The following is a 23,416-nucleotide window of genomic DNA, read 5'->3' on the forward strand; positions in this document are numbered from 1 at the left end:
GATGCTTAAGGATCTTAGAGCTACAATGGATGGATATATAGACACCTAAATAAAGAAATAGCAAGCATCAAAAAGGACATTGAAACCATAAAAAAGATTCAATTAGAAATGACAATTACAATATCAGAAATGAAGACTACACTAGAAAGAATCAACAGCAGGTTGGATAAAACAGAGGACAAGATAAATGAAAACACAGATACAGAGTGGCAAAAAGAAAAGAGGCTCAAAAAGTCTGAAGAAATATAAGAAAACTCTGTGACAATATGAAGAGAAATAACATCCACATCATAGGGATTCCTAAAGGAGAAGTACAAGGGATGGAGAAACTGTTTGAAAAAAATCATAGATAAAAACATTCCTAAATTGATGAAGGAAAAAGTCACACAAGTTTAAGAAGCACAGAGAGTCCCAGTAAATATAGCAAAATTAAAATACCAAAGTTAAGAGATAAAGAAAAAATACTAAAAGCTACAAGAGAAAAGAAGTCAATTACTTATAGAGGAGTCCTCATAAGAATGACATCCAACTTCTCAACAGAAATACTTGAGGCCAGAAAGGAATGGCAAGAAATATTCCAAATAATACAAAACAAGAGCCTAAAACTAAGACTTATTTATCCAGCAAGCTTATCACTTAAAATTGTAAAAGAAGGATGGAAAGATGGCAGCAGAGTAGGCGGATGCACAGACGCCCAGCTTTCACCACCAAGCTGGAATACAAATCAATTTAGGAAAAATCAGCATGAAAAACCAACTCTGAACTACAAGAACAGCTCTCAAAAACCAAGGAGCAAAGAAGAAGCCACAACAAACCTGGTAGACAGAGCCTGAATCTCCCCTGATTACAGGAACAGAGGGGGAGGGGGAGGCTGAGAGCCCAGAGGGGATCTCACACGAGGGAAAAGAGCAGAAACTACTGCTCACAGCCACTTGCCTGGTGACCAGGGAATGAGGTGTGTTGAAAAGACCAGCTTATCTCCCAAGTGGAAAGGAAAGAGAGAGGGACAGACTGTGAGGGGCTAAGGAATGAAGCAGATGACTTAAAAAAGCTGACTCATCCGTGCTGGAGGCGGCCATAGCTGGAGGAAGGACTGAAACTTTCACAAAACAGAGCTGAATTGCTTCCAGATCAGAGATCTCCGGACATCTATCCTGCTCCAATCAGTGCAACAAGACAGCTGAAAACAAGAAGTGGGGAGGAGGGGCAGTAACTCAGGTCTTCATGGAGATCTGAGATACACCTCCCCCTACTGAAGCTGAGAAAACACCCTGCCCCCAGAAAGATTAGTTGGTTAAAGAGGCCTTCAGTGCCTCAGGTTACACCCATCCCATTCCTGGATACAGTTTCAAGGAAGCCCCCTACTGAGATCAGTAAACAAGACTATCACCTGTTAAGAAAACAAACAAATCAAGACTTCAAAGCTGTCCAAATCTGAAAGTGGATTACAGAAAACAGCTGATACCAACCCAAGAAGACCTAGAAATAACACAACTGAAAACTGGAGGCAGACAACACCAAGCCTAGACTCAACCAACTCTACAAATAAAACACCCAAAAACAGACAATGAGAAGACAAAGAAGAGCAATCCAAATGAAACCGCAAAAGACACCTTCAGGAGATGAACTAAGTGATATGGAAATAATCAAACTTCCAGATGCGGAGTTCAAAATAATAATTGTAAGGATGCTTAGGGATCTTAGAACAACAATGGATGGTCATTATGAACACCTAAATAAAGAAATAGCCAGTATAAAAAAGAATCAATCGGATATGAAAAATACAATATCAGAAATAAAGACCACAATGGAAGGAACTAAAAACAGGATAGATAGAGCTGAGGATCGAATCAGCGAGTTGGAGGACAACTGGAATGAAGGCATGAAAGCAGAGAAGAAAAGAGAAAAGAGACTCAAAAAGTCAGAGGAAATTCTTATAGAGCACTGTGACAACATGAAGAGAAATAACATCTGCATCATAGGGGTTCCTGAAGAAGAAGAAAAAGAACAAGGGATAGAGACTTTGTTCAATCATATCATAGCTGAAAACTTCCCTAAATTAATGCAAGAGAAACTCTCACAAGTCCAACAAACACAGAGGACTCCATTAAAGAGAAACTCAAAGAAACCTACACCAAGACACATTATAATTAAAATACCAAAGCTAAGCGATAAAGAAAAAATATTAAAAGCTGAAAGAGAAAAAAAAAGTTATCACCTACAAAGGAGCCCCCATAAGAAGACATCCGACTTCTCAACAGAAACACTTGAGGCCAGAAGGAAAAGGCAAGAAATATTCAAAGTAATGCAGAACAAGAACCTACAACCAAGACTACTTTATCCAGCAAGGCTATCGTTTAAAATCGAAGGAGAAATAAAAAGCTTCCCAGACAAAAAAGAACTCAAGGAATTCATTACAACCAAACCAATGCTGCAGGAAATGTTAAGGGGCCTGCTGTAAACAGATCAAAGTGGGAAAAGAATATTGCAAAAAAGGAATACACTTTTAAAGAAGAAAATGACAATAAAAAACTACATATCAATAATAACCTTAAAAGTAAATGGATTAAATGATCTAATCAAAAGACATAGGGTAGCTGTGTAGATAAGAAAACAGGACCCATACATATGCTGTCTACAAGAGACACACCTTAGAACAAAAGATACACATAGATTGAAGGTAAAAGGATGAAAAAAAAACATTTCATGCAAACGAAAATGAAAAAAAAAAACTGGGGTAGCAATACTTATATCAGACAAATTGGACTTTAAAACAAAGGATATAGTAAGAGATAAAGAAGGCCACTACATAATGATAAAGGGAGTAATCAAACAGGAAGCTATAACTATTATAAATATCTATGCACCTAATATAGGAGCACCTAAATATATAAAGCAGACTTTGGTGGATTTAAAGGGCAAGATCAACAGCAATACTGTAATAGTAGGGGATTTCAATACTGCACTAACATCACTAGATAGATCCTTAAGAAAGAAAATTAACAAAGAAACAGCAGTCTTATTGGACACAGTAGATCAACTCAATTTAATAGATATCTTCAGAATCTTTCACCCTAAAGCAGCAGAATATACATTCTTTTCAAGTGCTCATGGTACATTCTCTAAGATAGACCACATGTTAGGGCACAAAAGTGCTCTCCACAAATTTAAGAAGATTGAAATCATATCAAGCACTTTTTCTGATCACAACGGCATGAAACTAGAAATGAACCACAACAGAAAAGCTCAAAAATTCTCAAACACATGGAAACTAAATAGCAGGTTGTTAAATAAGGAATGGATTAAAAATGAGATCAAAGAAGAAATAAAAAAATTCCTAGAAATGAATAACAATGAGCATACAACAACTCAAAATTTATGGGACACAGCGAAAGCAGTACTGAGAGGGAAGTTCATAACACTACAGGCACACTTTCAGAAGCTAGAAAAAGCTCAAATAAACAACTTAACCCTGCATCTAAAAGAATTAGAAAAAGAACAGCAAGTAAAGCCCAAATGTAGTAGAAGGAAGGAAATAATAAAGGTCAGAGCAGAAATAAATGACATAGAGGCTAAAGAAACAATACAGAGGATCAATGAAACTAGGAGCAGGTTCTTTGAAAAGGTAAACAAGATTGATGAACCTTTAACTAGACTCACCAAGAAAAAGAGAGAGAGGACTCAAATAAATAAAATTAGAAATGAGAGAGGAGAAATAACAACTGACACAACAGAAATACAAAATATTGTAAGAAAATACTATGGAGAACTGTATGCCAAAAAACTAGACAACCTAGATGAAATGGACAAATTCCTTGAAACATACAATCTTCCAAAAATCAATCTGGAAGAATCAGAAAACCTAAACAGATCGATTACACCAAATGAGATCGAAACAGTTATCAAAAAACTCCCAACAAAGAAAAGTCCGGGGCCTGATGGCTTCACAACTGAATTCTACCAAATATTCAAAGAAGTACTAACTCCTATCCTTCTCAAACTATTTAAAAAAATTCAAGAGGAAGGAAGATTTCCAAGCTCCTTTTATGAGTTGAGCATAATTCTGATTCCAAAACCAGGCAAAGACAACACAAAGAAAGAAAATTATAGGCCAATATCTCTGATGAGTATAGATGCTAAAATCCTCAACAAAATATTAGCAAACCGGATCCAACAATATATGAAAAAAATTATACACCATGATCAAGTGGGATTTACTCTGGGGAGGCAAGGCTGGTACAATATTCGTAAATTAATCAACGTGATTCATCTCATAAACCAAAAGAAGAAGAAAAACCATATGATAATTTCAATAGATGCAGAAAAAGCATTTGATAAAATACAGCACCCATTCATGATCAAAACTCTCAGCAAAGTGGGAATACAGGGAACATACCGCCACATGATAAAAGCCATCTATGAGAAACCCACAGCCAACATCATACTCAATGGGCAAAAATTAAAAGCAGTCCCCTTAAGAACAGATACAAAGCAGGAGTGCCGCCTTTCACCACTCTTATTCAACATAGTTCTGGAAGTTCTAGCCACAGCAATCAGACAAGAAAAAGAAATAAAAAGCATTCAAGTTGGAAAAGAAGAAGTAAAGCTATCATTATTTGCAGAAGATATGATTTTGTTTATAGAAAACCCTAAGTCTCAGTCAAAAAGCTACCGGACCTGATAAATGAATTCAGCAAAGTGGCAGGATATAAAATCAATACTCAGAAATCAGAGGCATTTTTATACACCAACAATAAACAGTCAGAGAAAGAAATTAAGGAAACAATCTCCTTCACAATTACAACCAAAAAAATAAAGTACCTAGGAGTAAACTTAACCAAGGAAACTAAAGACTTGTACTTGGAAAATTACAAAGCAGTGATAAAAGAAATCAAGGAAGATACAAACAAGTGGAAGCGTATACAGTGCTCATGGTTAGGAAGAATAAACATCATTAAAATGTCTATATTACTCAAAGCAATCTATAAATTCAATGCAATACCAATTAAAATACCAATGACATACTTCAAAGATATAAACCACATATTCCAAAAATTTATATGGAACCAAAAAAGAACACGAATAACCTCAGCAATCTTAAAAGAGAAGAATAAAGTGAGAGTTATCACACTTCCTGATATCAAGTTATACTATAAGGCCATTGTACTCAAAACAGCTTGGTACTGGCATAAAGACAGGCATATAGATCAATGGAACAGAACAGAGAATCCAGAAATAAACCTATAGTTAGTTCTATGGACAACTGATATTTGACAAAGGAGGTAAGAAAATACAATGGAGTAAAGACAGCCTCTTTAACAAATGGTGTTGGGAAAATTGGACAGCTACCTGCAAAAAAATAAAACTCGATCACCAGCTTACACCATTCACAAAAATAAACTCAAAATGGATAAAAGACTTAAATGTAGGCCGTGAAACCATAAGCATCTTAGAAGAAAACATAGGCAGTAAGTTCTCAGACATCTCTCGGATCAATATACTTGCTGATTTATCTCCATGGGGAAGTGAAATTAAAGACAGGATAAACAGATTGGTTGTATCAAACTACAAAGCTTTTGCACAGCTAAAGACAACAAGAACAGAATAAAAAGACAAACTACACAATGGGAGAACATATTTGACAATACATCTGATAAGGGGTTAATAACCAAAATTTATAAAGAACTTGTAAATCTCAACACCAGGAAGACAAACAATCCAATCCAAAAATGGGCAAAATAGATGAATAGACATTTCTCCAAAGAGGACATACAGATGGCCAATAGGCATATGAAAAAATGCTCAACATCACTAATCATTAGAGAAATGCAAATTAAAACCACAATGAGATATCACCTCACACCCGCCAGAATGGTGCTCATCAACAAAACAACACAGAATGGGTGCTGACGAGGATATGGAGAAAAGATAACCCTCTTGCACTGCTGGTGGGAATGCAGACTGGTGCAGCCACTGTGGAAAACAGTATGGAGATTCCTCAAAAAACTGAAAATCGAACTGCCTTTTAATCCAGCTATCCCATTTTTAGGAATATCCCCCAAGAACACCATAGAACGGCTCCAAAAGAAGAAATGCACCCCATGTTTGTGGCAGCATTGTTCACAATAGCGAAGATCTGGAAACAGCCCAAGTGTCCATCAGAGGACAGTGGATTAAAAAGCTTTGGTACATATATACTATGGAATACTACTCAGCCATAAGAAAGGATGACATCAGATCATTTACAATAACATGGATGGACCTTGATAACATTATACGGAGTGCAATAAGTAAATCAGAAAAAAAGTAAGAACTATATAAATCCATACATAGAAGGGACATAAAAATGGGACTCAGAGACATGAAGAAGAATGTGATGGCAACAGGGAGATGGGGGGAGTGGGGATGGGGCGAAGAAGGAGAGAGGGTTTGGGGGAGGGGAGGGGCACAAAGAAAACCAGATAGAAGGTGACAGAAGACAATTTGACTTTGGGGGATGGGTATACAGCACAATCAAATGTCAAAATAATCTAGAGATGTTTTCTCTCAACATATGTACCCTGATTTATCAATGTCACTGCATTAAATTTAATAAATAAATTAAAAAATTATAAAAGAAATAAAAAGCTTTCCAGACCAAAAAAGAAAAAAAAAGAATAAAGAGAAAACTCAAGGAATTCAACAGCCAAACCAGTATTGTAAGAAATGTTAAGGGGCCTGTTGTAAACAGAAGAAAGAAAAAAAAGAAATAAAAAAAGAGGGGTATAGATGTAAATAAGAAAATGGCAATAAACAACTGCATAACAATAATAACTATAAATGTAAATGGATTAAATGCTCCAATCAAAAGACATAGGGTAGCTGTATGGATAAAAAACCAGGACCCATTCAAATGCTTTTTACAAGAGACCACCTCAGAACAAAATATACACATAGACTGAGAGTAAAAGGTTGGAAAAATAGATATCACGCAAACAGAAAAAAAAAAAACTGGCATAGCAATATCTGAGAAAATAAACTTTAAAGTAAGAGATTAAAAAGGTCACTACATAATAATAAAAGGAGAATTACAACAGGAAGATATCACTATTATAAATATGATATGCCTTATATAGGAGCACATAAATTTATAAAATAGATTTTGATGGACAAAAAGAGCGAGATCAACAGCAGTACAATAATAGTAGGGATTTTAATATCTCACTAACATCAATGGATAGAACTCCAGACAGAAAGTAAACAAAGAAATAGCAGCCTTAAATGGCACACTAGATCAACTAGATTTAATAGATATCTTTAGAATGTTTTACCCCAAAGCAATAGAATATTTATTCTTCTCAAGTGTCCATGGTGCATTTTCTTTGATAAACCATGTTAGTACATAAAAAGGAGTCTCAATAAATTTAAGAAGATTGAAATCATAGCAACTATCTTTTCTGATCACAACTGGAAATGAAAATAGAAATCAACTACAATAGAAAAAGTGAAAAACATTCAAACACTTGGAGACCAAATAGCATGCTATTAAATAATGAATAGGTTAACAATGAAATCAAGGAAGAAATAAAAAACGTTCTTGAAACAAATGAAAATGAACATACAATAACTCAAAATTTATGAGACATAGCAGATGCAGTCTTAAGAGGAAAGTTCATAGCGTTACAGGCATACCTTAAGATGCAAGAAAAAGCTCAAATTAACAACTTAACATTGCATCTAAAAAAACTAGACAAAGAACGGCAAGTAAAGCCCAGAGGAAATAGAAAGAAGGAAGTAATAAAGATCAGAGAGCAAATAAATGACATAGAGGCTAAAAAAAACAATACAGAGTATCAATGAAACCAAGAACTGGTTTTTTGAAAAGGTAAACAATATCAATGAACCTTTAACCAGATTCAACAAGAAAAAAAGAGGAAGGGCTCAAATAAATAAAATTAGAAATGAGAGTGGAGAAATAGCAACTGATACAGAAGAAATACAAAGATTGTAAGAAAACACTATGAAGAACTGTATGCCAAAAAATTGAACAACCTGGATGAAATGGATAAATTTCTTGAAACATAATTATTCAAAATTCAATCTGGAAAAATTAGAAAACCTAAACAGACTGATAATAACAAATGAGTTTGAAACATTTATCAAAAAACTCCCAACAAACAAAATTCCTGGGCCCAATTTGCTTCACAGGCGAATTTTACCAAATATTCAAAGAAGAACTAAATCCTATTCTTCTCAAGCTATTTCAAAAAATTGAAGAGGAAGGAAATCTTCCAAACTCCTTTTATGAGGCGAACATAATCCTTATTCCAAAACCAGGCAAAGAGACTACAAAGAAGAAAAACTATAGACCAATAACCTTGATGAACTTAGATGCTAAAATTCTCAACAAATTATTAGCAAATCTGATCCAGCAATACATGAAAAAAATCATACATCATAATCAAGTCGGATTCATTCTGGGGAGGCAAGGATGGTACAATATTCACAAATCAATCAACATGATTCATCACATAAACAAAAGAAAAGGTAAAAACTACATGATAATATCAATAGATGCAGAAAAAGCATTTGATAAAATACAGCATCCATTTATGATCAAAACTCTCAGCAAAGTGTGAATACAGGGAGCATACCTCAATATGACAAAGGCCATCTATGACAAACCCACAGCCAAAATCATACTCAATTGGCAAAAATTAAAAGCAGTACCCTTAAGAACAGAAACAAGACAGGTGTGTCCCCTTTCACCACTCTTATTCAATATAGTTCTGAAAGTCCTAGCTACAGCAATCAGAGAAGAAGAAAAAATAAAAGGCATCCAAATTGGAAAAGAAGAAGTAAAACTATCATTATTTGCTGATGACTTGATACTGTGCATAGAAAACCTTAAAGTCTCAGTCTGTTGTAAGGTATCAAAAGTTACAGAATTAACATTAATTTTTAGGAAGCTTATAGAACATTTTATTAATTTGAGCTAGGTGTGCAGAAATATTTTGTAAGTGTGATTTCTATGCTTGTTTGATTAGCATCAAAACTAGGATGGTCGATAGCATTGTGTTGTAAATGCAGAGGGAAAGGAGAGTTGGATTCTCTGACCTCCCCCCAGACCTGTATGAATAGCTAGGCAGGTGCAGCAAGAGAAAATATTAAATTAAACCTTTTCTTATATTGATGGGCCATTTACAAGCATTTGTCCCCATGGAAACTACCCCTCTCCTCCTGAAAGCATGTAGTTAATGTATATATCTCTGAACAAAGAAAAGGCAGGTGAACACTGGAAGATGGAGGAATGTCTTTTAATGTCTGGAGTGACATTTTTACTATTGTGTTACATTGTAAGTTTTAATGTATAGAAACATTTTTGGTGGATCCTATATACAGATCTTATGAACTTGCTAATGAATTGTGTCCCATTCCCCTCCTTCATCCTTCTTCCAAACCTCTGTAGATAAAGACAAAGGTTGTGATGTCATGCTTTTTCCCTGCCCATATATAAGTAAGGATATATAACCAACCCCTAGAATATTAATGAGACACACAATTTGGACTGCCCCATGTAAATGATATGTGGCCGGTATATTTAATAAATTTTCTCCATTTTTTAAAATTAATTGTGTTTACATAGATTCTAGGGTCACCCTGAATGCATCCCCCCTCTCCCATATTCCCCTCAACATCTCCCTTGCCCCCTCCTCACAGCGCCCTCCACCCTTTGCTTCAGGTTTATCCCATCCTATCATCCCCTTTCCCTCTGTCTCTCTGCAATTATGTTTTTATTAACCAAATCATGAGCAATATTTATTTTCTTTTTTTGTTCTAATATCTGGTACTTTGCTTGATTTGAGTTATTATGTTATGAAAGATGTTATTTTCTGGAAAGAATTAATATAAATGATTTGTATTGTGTTAATATAAGAATTGTTAAGCCTAATCTGGAGGGACCCAAAACATTGAAGATGCCAACAAAGTCCATTGATTACACACCAAAGCTTTATTGTCTAGCTTGGCCAAGCGGTGGCAACTCTGACAGAAATTTGAGGGAGAGCGTGCTGGCCCTTTGTTCTACCTAGTTTTTATAGTTTTGCAAGTGGGAAGTACAAAAGCAAAAATTGCAGTTAGGTGCCTTTTACCACTATTGGTTATAGTCATATGTCATTTAACATGATAGGACCAAGTTCAATTTGGAAGCCATACATCATTTTGGAGAAAACAAAATTTACAAGTCAACACAATGGTAGAAAGATGTCTCTTTACAAATTAAAAGGCATTCCCATATTTTCTAATGTTTATCTGCCATCTCTGTCCAGAGTCACACACATTAACTATATGCATTCACATAGGAGAGGGAGTTTCCGTGGGGAAAAATACCCGCAAATGGCTCATTGCTATAAGAAAAAGTTTATTTTGGCTTTCTCTTCCTGCACCTGGCTAGCCATTCACCCCTTTCCCCACAGGTGTGGTGGAATGTCGGAGAATCCATGTTTTTCTTACCTTTGCATTTACAATATAATGCCAAGGGCCATCCTGGTTATGCCAATCACACAGTACAAAGACTATTCTCACAATTTCTCTGCACAGCTTAACCCAAATTAATAAAATGTTCTTCAACCCTCTTAAAATATTAATATTAATTCTGCAGCTTTTGGTACTTTACAACACCTGCGGCTGAAGTGGCACAGTGGCTCCTCAGAATAAGAAAGTTGCCATGAAGGAGAAATAAACTCATATACTAAAAGGATATCAGTATTTAATTTTAATTCAATTTTCTGCTTTTTATATAAATATTTAATATGTTTATTTGAATAAAAGTTTTGTAACACTTCATAAATTGTTTTAAACAATTTTTATAAAGTAAGCAAGAGTTCTACTAAAATTTTTTTAAATAAAATAGCCATAGAATGTTAATCAGTGAGTTGTATGAACTACTTTTTTTAAAAAAAGATTAAATTTATAAGAGATTGAGAATACAAATTTTTAATAAACATAATAGAAACATTTTGAAATTTACATTAAAATAAAATTAAAGTAAAAGTTTATGTATTTAAATTTAAAAGAGAATTACTGATGTGAACTCACTTTATTAAAAGGATTTTATTTTTGCTTTGTTAAGTAACTCAAATAGCCTAGAGATTGGCCCAGCCTATTTTAGTACCAGGGTTGTGGACTTATATTAAATGCATTCAAGTGCTCACATTTTCATCTATTTTCATTAAAAATGATACTGTTTCCATTAAAATGTCTAAACCTCCTTTGAGAGTGATGCTTCCATGAACTGGGATGAAGAAAACTTAGGCTACCTCTTTTCTCTTTTACTCAGAAATAATATTATATCTTTATAAACAGATAGGCTTATTACTGACAACATGTAACAATATGATTATCAAAAGGAATCATTAGGTTTTACAAATTGTTTCTATGTACAAAGGCTTCAGAACAAAAATACCCACAAAAAAGATAATATTAATGCAAAAATTCCAAAAATATGGTAAAAAATTTTAGTAGAAAAATGTTTGCCAAAGCTAAAATAGTTTAGATTTTTATGAATCATAGTAAACTGGGAAGTTTTGAGACACATAGGTCTTCATTTTCAGCTCCTATGTCAATGTCTGTTTCTAAAACAAGATATATTATTTTCTCTACTATAGTGGTGACAGATGGACCAAAAAAATTTCAAGCAAACCAAGAAGTTAATAAGTTTCACTGGGCATTGTCTTTTGTTTTCACATGAGAAACTGGGTACAGCACTGGAAATAATTGTATTCAGTTTATCCAATATTATCATAAAACATTAATTAGCTTTGTGTTTTGTAACCTCTTAAACAATCACACTGCTTTAACATTTTTACTGATGAACTGAAGGTTGGTGCCTGTAGCCAGAATTTCTCTCAGCAGGGCCTCTCTAGGAGTGCTTCATTGTCATCAACACTTACTATTATCTTTTTAAAATGTAATTATCAGTTAAATCATTATACATGTCTTTTGAATGGTTCTTTAAAGTCTTGGAATATTAGCACTAAAAGATGTCTTGATATTACCTATGTCAATGTGCTTTGTAAAGAATTCTGCTCTAAATAAGAGAATTATGGTGTTGAACCAGTAATTCTATGAGCTATAATCTTGAAAATAGCAAAAATGCTTCAAAAATAGCCAGTAGTATATAAAATTAAGTTCAGCAATAGCTACAGGTCATGGAGGAAAGTTTTTAACTGACTAGCACATTCAAAAGCAAGAAGAAAATTTTGCCTAATACGGTCTTGTGGCAGCTTTTCACTCACAACATGAACACCAATAAAAACAAAGGCCCAGGCCCTGGCAGGTTGGCTCAGTGGTAGAGCGTCGGCCTGGCGTGCAGAAGTCCCGGGTTCGATTCCCGGCCAGGGCACACAGGAGAAGCGCCCATCTGCTTCTCCACCCCTCCCCCTCTCCTTCCTCTCTGTCTCTCTCTTCCCCTCCCACAGCCGAGGCTCTATTGGAGCAAGGACGGCCCCGGTGCTGGGGATGGCTCCTTGGCCTCTGCCCCAGGCGCTAGAGTGGCTCTGGTCGAGGCAGGGCGACGCCCCGGAGGGGCAGAGCATTGCCCCCTGGTGGGCAGAGCATCACCCCCTGGTGGGCGTGCCGGGTGGATCCCGGTCCGGCGCTTGCGGGAGTCTGACTGTCTCTCCCCGTTTCTAGCTTCAGAAAAAAAACAAAAACAAAAAACAAAGAAAAAAAAAAACAAAGGCCTGGCCTCGCCAGTTAGCTCAGTGGTGGAGCATCAGCAGAGAGTGTGGATGTCCTGGGTTTGATTCCTGAAGCGCCCATCTGCTTCTCCACCTTCTTCCTCTTCTTTCTATCGCTCTCTTCCCCTCCCGCAGCCAAGGCACCACTGGAACAAAGTTGTCCTGGGTGTTGAGAATGGATCCATGGCCTTCGCCTCAGGTGCCAGAGTGACTCTGGTTGCAACGGAGCATGTGCCCCAGACAGCAAAACATTGCTCCCTAGTGAGCATGCTGGGTGGATCCCAGTAGGGCGCATATGGGAGTCTGTCTCTCTGCCTCCCCACAAGTACCTTGTGGATAAAGTTAGGACAGTTCTAATAATTATGTAATTAATATTAATATTTTCATAGTTTATTTACTGACTCTTTGCCAATCATTTAGTTTCCTGTGAACTTAGACCTACTTCTTATTGTGACCATATTTTTTGTTGCTGCTCAATATTTTTCTCAAATTCCCTAAAATCCGTGTGTTAAAATTAAAATTATTCATGTTGTCCTTGGATAAAATGTGAATTCTTGCAGTTTCAAGGCAGAGGTACATATTACGTCTCACAGTGTTTATGTAGGGAATAAGATTTTAAAAGTATGCATTAATAATCCTATTAGCTAACTACATATGTGAAAATATTGAGTTAATTAAAAATTAACACATTTAAATAAAGTTAAATGTATATTCTGAAATTAAACTTTGAAATTCTATCTTATGCCTAATGTTCTGTGAATTTTTTTAGCTCGTGTGTAAATGTGTGTACAAATAATTAAATAAGTGTGTATCCAAAAAAGAAGTCAATTGTATAATTTACTGAGTTCTAGAAAAACAATATTTTGTATAAATATATGATCTTTTATGATTAAGAAAGCAAAAATATTAAATTATTATAAGATAATCACTTAATTAATCAAGACTTGGAAAATTACATTTGAGTGCAAGTTACAGAAGATTCTTCACTCACATTTCAATAAGAAGCATTCTTCATTCACACTTAATATTTTCTGAATTTCATATTCATATCTATTATCTTCTATACATAAAACACTGTTCTGGGGGATATGAAGAATTGTAATTTATAAAATACTATTTTATGAACTTCAAGACATTGACAATATGACAAGGGAGAGACTACATTCATAATGCTCATTTCTTCCTAAAGGCATTTTTTTCCACATTGAAGGTATCTATGCAGGTCTTTGTCAAAGAATGGTACCAAACTGGCAAAGAGGGGTATCAAGAATAAAAAAAAACAACAACAAGTTCTTTTAATTCTTAAAGAATAAAAAATGGAAGATGAGAATTTGAGTCAGAAAGAAAAAAGAGAAGATAGAACATGAGCAAAGATACCTTGACTAGAAAGATATCCATGAAACCAACAGAGATTTCTCAGATTCCAAAAAGGTAGGAATTCTGATCATGATGGCAAGTTAATACTGTATAGGATTCTTGTGATTTGCTGCTAGTCATAGGCTAATTAATAATGAATCTGATAAAAGTAAATAAATAGATAAATAGTTCTGAATGAGATAATATGAGTTATCTTTAATATTTCAATCCATTTTTTTTTACAAAAACAAGAAACAGAAAAAAAATGACAAAGATGTGAATTCTCAATTGAAAAAAGATCTCTAGGCAGTGTAGCTGTTGCTTTATCTTCTTGCTGTCATTAACCAGGGCACTATTATAGTGAATTTTTATTTGTGAAACAAGTTGCTTATTATATTTTATAAAAATAATATAAATATATATTAATAATATTAATATTAAAAAATACTGAAAAAATATTCAAGGTAGAAGACTCCAAGGGTCAATTACTCCTCACTTCTAGTTCACCTCCATAGAAACACAACTTTTTGGCAGTGTTCTTGCATACCATAATTTTAAATTATATACTTGTTCTGCAATGATGATTTACCCATTTAAATGCCTATTGATTTTCTATTACAAGAGGTGAGGATTGCTTCCTCTGACCATATAACACTCCTTTCACTCTTTCTCATCAGTTGTTAAATTACCACTTGGTTAAATCAATATAAGGATTTTAGAAATTTGATTTTAGGATTATATGTTTATATAATACTTAAGAGCTGCCTAGTGTAGTGTAATTACATTGCCTTTTGGTACAACTTTTTATTTTATTTTTTGTGCATATTCTTAGTGATATATTATTTTATATTTTCAAACTTAATCTCTCCACACTCTCTTCAACCTCTCAGTCAGATTTGCACACATTCAAAATTTTATACAACTTGTGTTTAGAGGTTGTTATCTGGAGATGACAGCTTAATGTCACAATCTCTCCTGCTTGCTCCAAGGACCTGAGATTGAGTAGTTATGCAAATGCCAGGCTCAGAATCCTGCAGAGTCTCTTACTTTCTCTGCTTTAATGAGAGTCTGTTTTTGAAGATGTTTATGTTCTTCCAACCTTTATTCTTTCATTTGAATTATCTTAGCTTCCTAAAAGTAGTACATGAGAGTTTGTATTTTTTTGTGTTCATTATTTTTGTTTTGCTTGTTTGTTTACTGAAATACCCATGCCAAAAAATGTAAATTTTGCTTTCTGATTTGTTGATCATTTGATTGTAATATTCTAGATTGAAAATTATTTTTATGAAACATTGAGACAGTTTGATGTCCATTGAAATGACAATCAACTCTTTCCTCATCTTAATATACCTCTACCAATTGTCTTTTTTTATTTTCTACCAAAATGTCTATTAACCAATGAACGCATAAATGAAAATGGTATAACCAGTAAATGAAATATTATTATATAAATTTTTCCTTGTCCTTTTATTCCTTTTTCTTTTTTTATATTTTTGTTAATTATTTAATTCAGTGTTTTCAGAGTGTTAGCAATTGGCAAGATCAATAAACAGAAATGACTTTTTGAACACAATTTATGTGACCATTAGTGATAACTTTAGGACTTTTTTTTTAACAAATTTTCATTTGATTAAGAGACAGTTGTACTATAATGCAATATTATTTCATACATAAATGGATAACTTTAATAAAAAAAAAGATAATGTATGTTGGTGAAATTGTGAGAAACTGGAACCCTTATACTTAACTGGTAGAAATGTAAAATAGAAAAGTAACATTGCAAAAGTCTGCCAATTTCTCAAAAGCTTAACCATAGAATTATCATATTACCTTAAAATTACTCTCCTATAAATATATTCAAGAAATAAAACTGTATGTACATATTCAAAAAAACCTAGAACACTAATTTGAAAGAAAATATATATGTACCATTATGATAATTGTAGTATTTTTTACAATAGCTAAGCTATGGAAGCAATCCAAGTGCTCATAAGCAGACAATTAGATAAAAATGGTGTGCTACATATATTCAATGAAATATTTCTCTGTCAGGAAAAGGAATGAGATCTTGCAATTTGTGACAACATGGATAAACTAAACACTATTTTGTTCAGTGAAATGAATCAGTTAGAGAAAGACAAACACCTTATATGTGGAATCTAAAAACAAGATAAATGAACAAACAAAAGTGAAATAAAAACATTGAAAAAGAGAATGGCCAGGTGTTTGCCAGAGGGGAGGGAAGATTGATGGACTGAGTAAAAGAGGTAAAAATGATTAAAAAGTACATATTGGTAGTTGAAAAATAGTCACAAAGATGGAAGTAAAGCATAGAGAATATAGTTAATAATATAGTAATAAGTGTTTATGATGCCAGTTTGGGTACTGAAAATATTGAGGGGACATTATGTAAAGTACATGATTGTTTAACCATTAAGCTATACACCTGAACTAAATCCAAAATAAAATTAAAAGAAAAAATACATATGTTCATGAAGTTGATAGCACCATTATTTATAATAGCCAAAGAGTGAAAACAAATCAAATATCCATCAACTAATGAATAAATAAATAAAATATCAATATTTCTATACAATGGAATATTATTTATCAATAAAAATAAATATTATACTGATACAAGAATATGAACAAACATTGAAAACATTATACTAAGTGAAAAAAGTCAGGCACAAATGAGCACATATATATTGTATGATTTCATTTATATCAAATGTTCAAATTGGCATGACTATAGAAACAGAGAGTAGATTCCTGGTTACTACCACTGAGCTTGAGGTTGGAGGAGTCTATGAATTAGTAGATATTTTATTTTTTAAGTAATAAAAATATTCTAAAATCGATTATAGTAATGATTACCTATCTGTAAATATACTAAAAATATTGAATTATTCAATTTACATGAATGAGTTGTATAGTAAATAACTACATTTCAATCATATATTATATAATATATAACAATAAAAATATGGTTTAATTCCTGAAATATATTCAAATATAATCATTCATTTGAGATATACTCAAATTTACCTTAAAGATAACATCTTTGTATAGTCTTGCATCACTTTTTCTGAATGTAGTAAATTGTTTTACCTCGAATATAAATCAGTATCATATAAAAAAAATGACCTGTTTGTTATATTTGTGTATAATAAGCCCAATTAATAAGTTCTCTTTTATATTTAAACATATGCTAGAACTGACCTTTCTTTCTGAGTTGCCAATTTAAGCAAAACATATCATATTATTATTGGAATTTCTTGCAGCAATTGGACCAAATTTTTATATTGATTATACTTAGAAATGACCTGTTATATCATACTGGGATACTTTATACTGTCAACTCTGTCTGTGTGTAATAAAAGTGACATGTGAAGCACTATACAGTGATTCTTAATTTGTAAAAATAGATGAAAATGCCAGTGGTTCTCTCTTCCACAGTGTATTTGTCAACATCACCATTTATATAGTTACAATTTGTTGAACAATAATGGGAAATGATAACATTTAAGAAAATTAAGCATAATTAAAACAATTTTATTCAAAGCCCAGTTAGATTTTTTTTTCAAAGCCCAGTTAGATTTTAAGAACATTGTTCTATCAATTGACTGTGCTCTGATTAGTGTTTTCACCATAATGTAGGTTAACAAATGCTAACTTTTCATTATAAAAATTGGTAGCCATATTCTTTCATAAATCATAGAAGCACCTGTTCCCTCCTCCTATCTATAAAGACAATAAGTTTATTAGTTTGAACCAAGTACAAACATCAATTCCTGCCTCTTATAACCTTAGAAACTGGATTTATTTCTGAGAGAAATTGTTAGGACCATGAGGAATTGACAAGGATATAACCATTTTACAATGTAAATAGAACTTCACTTCTGAATGTTTTTAATGTGATATGTATATAACTTAGCCTAGATATTTAGTAAGTCTAAGTAAACAAGTTATATCTACATAAATTTTAACTTTTTAGAAAAAAATTTAGTGGTAAAGTACCTGAACATTACCTTCATAAAACCACATAATCATTATAAGAATACAAATATACAGCAAAATTGATTATCTAAATGATGTGGAGATGTTTTTTCTAAATATATGTACTCTGATTGACCAATGTTATCCTGTTAAATTTAATTGTATAAATAAATTATTTTAAAAAGAATATAAATAAGCCTATTTAATGGAATCTGCTTGTAAAATAAAAATAATATATGGGAGTGTTATGAGCTAAATTGGTTGCTTACCCAACAAGGTCAAATTTATATGTTGAAGCCTTAAACTTTATTATCTCAGAATATGACTGTCCTTAAATACAAGGCCTTTAAACAGGAGATTAAGTTAAAATAAAGTCTTTTGAGTGGATCCCAACCCAATATGATTGGTAGCATTATAAAACAAGGATAGTAGAATGTACACAGAGATACAAGGAATACACAGATAGAGAAAAGACCATGTGAGGACACAATGGGAAGATGGCTATCTACAAGTTAAGAAGAGTAACATCAAAGGAAACCCAACCTGTCAACACCTTGATCTTAAACTTTCAGCCCCCACAACTATGAGAAAAAATTTTCATTTTTGAAGCCACATAGTTCTGGTATGTTGTGGTGGCAGCCCTAGAAAACTAATGTGAAAGATGTTTGCCAAGAAGTCATAACATGTTTTTGCCTGGTTTAAATGCAAATTTGATTAGTGTATTTACCTGTATAGAACAGAGAATGATGTGTAAATATCTCATTGGAAATGGCATCTATGTTGCAACATTTTACACATACTCATCACATATCTTATTCATTTAAGATACTATCTGTTGACATTAAATATTTCCACTCCTTACTGAAATCATTCTTGTATTACTGAAAATGGGAGCTTGAAATCTACATTTTATGGACTTGCATAAAACTAGAGGACTAAACATAATTAAGACTGTTTTCATGTTGCAGTTGTATAAAATTTAGAAGGTAGAGGACAGAAAAAGGAGATATTTCAGTAGCAGTGCTAACTTACTGGTCATCTTCAGCAGATTCCCTCAAATAACAGCAAGCAGAGCCTGCATCCCTTAGTTGGGTCACCAGCTTCATGAGTGTGGGTAGCTCTGTGTAGACACCACTGGCATCAGTGACAAAATAGTTTCTTAATCTGGATTCTGGCAGCAATAGTGTGTGATTATAAAAGGTGGGCATGACTTCCATTCCTATATCCTCATTAATGATTTGGCAAACATGAGATTCCCCTTGTTAAATATTTTTTTATTGAAAAAGTCTCGAATTATTTTTATTTCTTGCACTGAACCTTGAATTTGTTATGTACTTTTCTATTTCACAGAAGAGGGATATTTACTGGCAAAGGATTGAAGAAACTCTAAAGAACTGTTTTAGAACTATCAAGCTTTATTAGAAGAAGGCACAAATATTGCAGCTGCCAGATGCACTGAACCTACTCTGAACAAAGAATAGATTGCCTGCTGATTTCCTGTGACATTAAACATGCAGAATGTTTCCTAAGTCAGTGTGAGTCACAGAGAGAGAAAATGAATGAACTAAGTTAAGTTTGAAAAAGGTATAAAAGTAGACAGGCAAATGTATTCTTTGAGAATAGAACAAAAAATCATATTAACATTATTACAACAAGATGAATGTTCTGTATTACTTACCTTACAAGGACCAGTTTATAATAACTAATATGTTTATGTAAGAAGAATCCCCTTCCCATCCGAAGATATGCTTTGCTTATTACTCCTGCCCAGGTGGGGTTTTATACATTGAAATTCATGTTTCTGTTTGAATTTCCAAGGTAAAGAACTTAAGAAACCATTATGCTCCTGCAGGCTAGAGCATTCCCTTTAAAGTAAAGGGAGTAGGATAACATCTTTGACCTTTTACAGCTAAGACAGAAGCATAATTCTTGGCAAAGCTCTTCAGGTTTTGGAAACACCATATTCCATGCTTAACAATCATGCTCCTTTCAATTTATCATGGACACATAAGGCTTCTACTTTGAAATACTATGTGGTAGAAAAGCAAAAGGTTCATGTCTATCTTTCAATGTAAACATACCTGTTGCTGGGATCATGTGACTTAACAATCATATGATTTTAGAGCTATCTGTCATAAAGACAACAGTGAGTTCTCAGAAATCCCAATAAGAAAGATACAATGCACCCTGGCCAGCATGTAGATGTCCCAGGTTTGATTCCTAGTCACACAAGAGAAGTGACCATCTGCTTGTCCACCCCTCTCTCTTTCCCTTCTCTCTCTCTCTCTATCTTTCTTTCTTTCTCTCTCTCTCTGTTCTCCTCCCACAGCCATGGCTTGATTGGAGCAAGTTGATCCTTGGCTCTGAGGATGGATTCATGGCCTGCCTCAGGCACTAAAATAGCTTGGTTGCTGAACAACAGAGCAACAGCCTTAGAAGGGATGCTGAACAACAGAGCATCGCTTCAAAAGGGGATTACCAAGTGGATCCCACATGGGGCACATGTGGAAGTCTGTCTCTCTGCCTTACTGCTTCTTACTTAAGAAAAATTTTTTTAAAAAAGAAAGAAAGATGCCATGTATATCTCCAGTATTTTGGACCAAGGGTATTTTATCTGCAACTGAGTTCCAATACTATTTATGACCTAACTACTGAACCCTATTGAGAACCAAAGTGCCTAACCATGAAGCATTAAGAGACTACGTAGCTGAAATCTCCCATATTAAGGTGATTATTATTAAACCACCAAAATTGAAAAGTGGTTATGTTAGTAACACTAGATAGTGACTCAGTAGTAATATGGGGTCAAAACTTTGTAAAGTTTACTTTTCCATTCATATGAAAGTAGGAAAAAGAAACTGAATGATTTAAAAAATATATGTGTGTTCATGACAGTGGCAAAGGTCACGACCAGTTGTTCAGTACCTACAGACTGCAAGTTTAGAAATCTGGTGGAAGGAGTTCTGGAAAAGCATGTGAGTGGACTATTGGAAAGAAGCACAGAATGTGAGAATGTTTGCATTATTTACTAAGCTTCATTAGAGATCATCATTTGTCAAAGAGGTAATAAACAACTAGACAAGATGACTGGGCGAGTGAATTTCTAGTCTCAATTATGTGATTGCTTTTACAATGTACTACATAGTAGTTAGAGATGAAGATGTGGTTGTAAACCAGTCACATAAGTTACCTCTCCATAAGAATTTTCTGGCTACTGTCACTGCTGAAAATCTGACCTGTCAACAGTAGAAATAAAAGCTAAGATTTTGATACCGAATCCTTTAAGAAGTTCTACAAGTCGTGTAACCATAATCCAGAAGCCAATAGTAGGCTGGAATGTTAAGTATCTGACTTTCTAATTTAAAACTTTGTTTATTATGATGTATCATGGAGAACTAAAGAGTCAGGGAATCAAACATGGCAACAGAAAACATAACAATTCGTAATATATATGCACCAAACCAAGGAGCACCAAAATATATAAGACAGCTACTTATTGACCTTAAAACAAAAACTGACAAAAATACAATCATACTTGGAGACATCAATACACTGCTGACGGCTCTAGATCGGTCATCCAAACAGAGAATCAACAAAGATATAGGAGCCTTAAACAAAACACTAGAGCACCTGGATATGATAGACATCTACAGGACATTTCATCCCAAAGTGACTGAGTATACATTTTTCTCCAATGTACATGGATCATTCTCAAGAATTGACTATATGTTGGACCACAAAAACAACATCAGCAAATTCAGAAAAATCGAAGTTGTACCAAGCATATTTTCTGATCATAAAGCCTTGAAACTAGAATTCAACAGCAAAAAAGAGGGAAAAAATCCCACAAAAATGTGGAAACTAAACAACATACGTTTAAAGAATGAATGGGACAAGGAAGAAATAAGTGCAGAGATCAAAAGATATATACAGACAAATGAAAATGACAATACGACATATCAGAATCTATGGGATGCAGCAAAAGCAGTGATAAGAGGGAAGTTCATATCACTTCAGGCATATATGAACAAACAAGAGAGAGCCCAAGTGAACCACTTAACTTCCCACCTTAAGGAACTAGAAAAAGAAGAACAAAGACAACCCAAAACCAGCCGAAGAAAGGAGATAATAAAAATCAGAGCAGAAATAAATGAATTAGAGAACAGAAAAACTATAGAAAAAATTAATAGAACAAGGAGCTGGTTCTTTGAAAAGATCAACAAAATTGACAAACCCTTGGCAAGACTTACCAAGGAAAAAAGAGAAAGAACTCATATAAACAAAATCCAAAATGAAAGAGGAGAAATCACCACGGACACCATAGATATACAAAGAATTATTGTAGAATACTATGAAAATCTTTATGCCACTAAATTCAACAACCTAGAAGAAATGGATAAATTCCTAGAACAATACAACCTTCCTAGACTGAGTCAAGAAGAAGCAGAAAGCCTAAACAGACCTATTAGTAGAGAAGAAATAGAAAAAACCATTAAAAACCTCCCCAAAAATAAAAGTCCAGGCCCAGACGGCTATACCAGCGAATTTTATCAAACCTTCAAAGAAGACTTGGTTCCTATTCTACAGAAAGTTTTCCAAAAAATTGAAGAAGAAGCAATACTTCCAAACACATTTTATGAGGCAAACATAACCCTTATACCAAAGCCAGGCAAGGATAGCACAAAAAAAGAAAACTACAGACCAATATCTCTAATGAATACAGATGCTAAAATTCTAAACAAAATACTAAGAAATCGAATACAACAACATATTAAAAAAATAATACATCATGATCAAGTGGGATTCATTCCAGAATCTCAAGGATGGTTCAACATACGTAAAACAGTTAACATAATACACCATATCAACAAAACAAAGAACAAGAACCACATGATATTATCAATAGATGCAGAAAAGGCTTTTGATAAAATACAACACAATTTTATGTTTAAGACTCTCAACAAAATGGGTATAGAAGGAAAATATCTCAACATGATAAAGGCCATATATGATAAACCATCAGCTAACATCATACTAAATGGCACAAAACTGAAGGCTTTCCCCCTTAAATCAGGAACAAGACAGGGTTGTCCACTCTCTCCACTCTTATTTAATGTGGTACTAGAGGTTCTAGCCAGAGCAATCAGACAAGACAAAGAAATAAAAGGCATCCATATAGGAAAAGAAGAAGTAAAGGTATCACTTTTTGCAGATGATATGATCCTATACATCGAAAACCCCAAAGAATCCACAAAAATACTACTAGAAATAATAAGCCAATACAGTAAGGTCGCAGGATACAAAATTAACATACAGAAGTCAATAGCCTTTCTATATGCCAA

Source organism: Saccopteryx leptura, chromosome 1 (genome assembly GCF_036850995.1).
Source record: "Saccopteryx leptura isolate mSacLep1 chromosome 1, mSacLep1_pri_phased_curated, whole genome shotgun sequence".
Taxonomy (NCBI): Eukaryota; Metazoa; Chordata; class Mammalia; order Chiroptera; family Emballonuridae; genus Saccopteryx; species Saccopteryx leptura.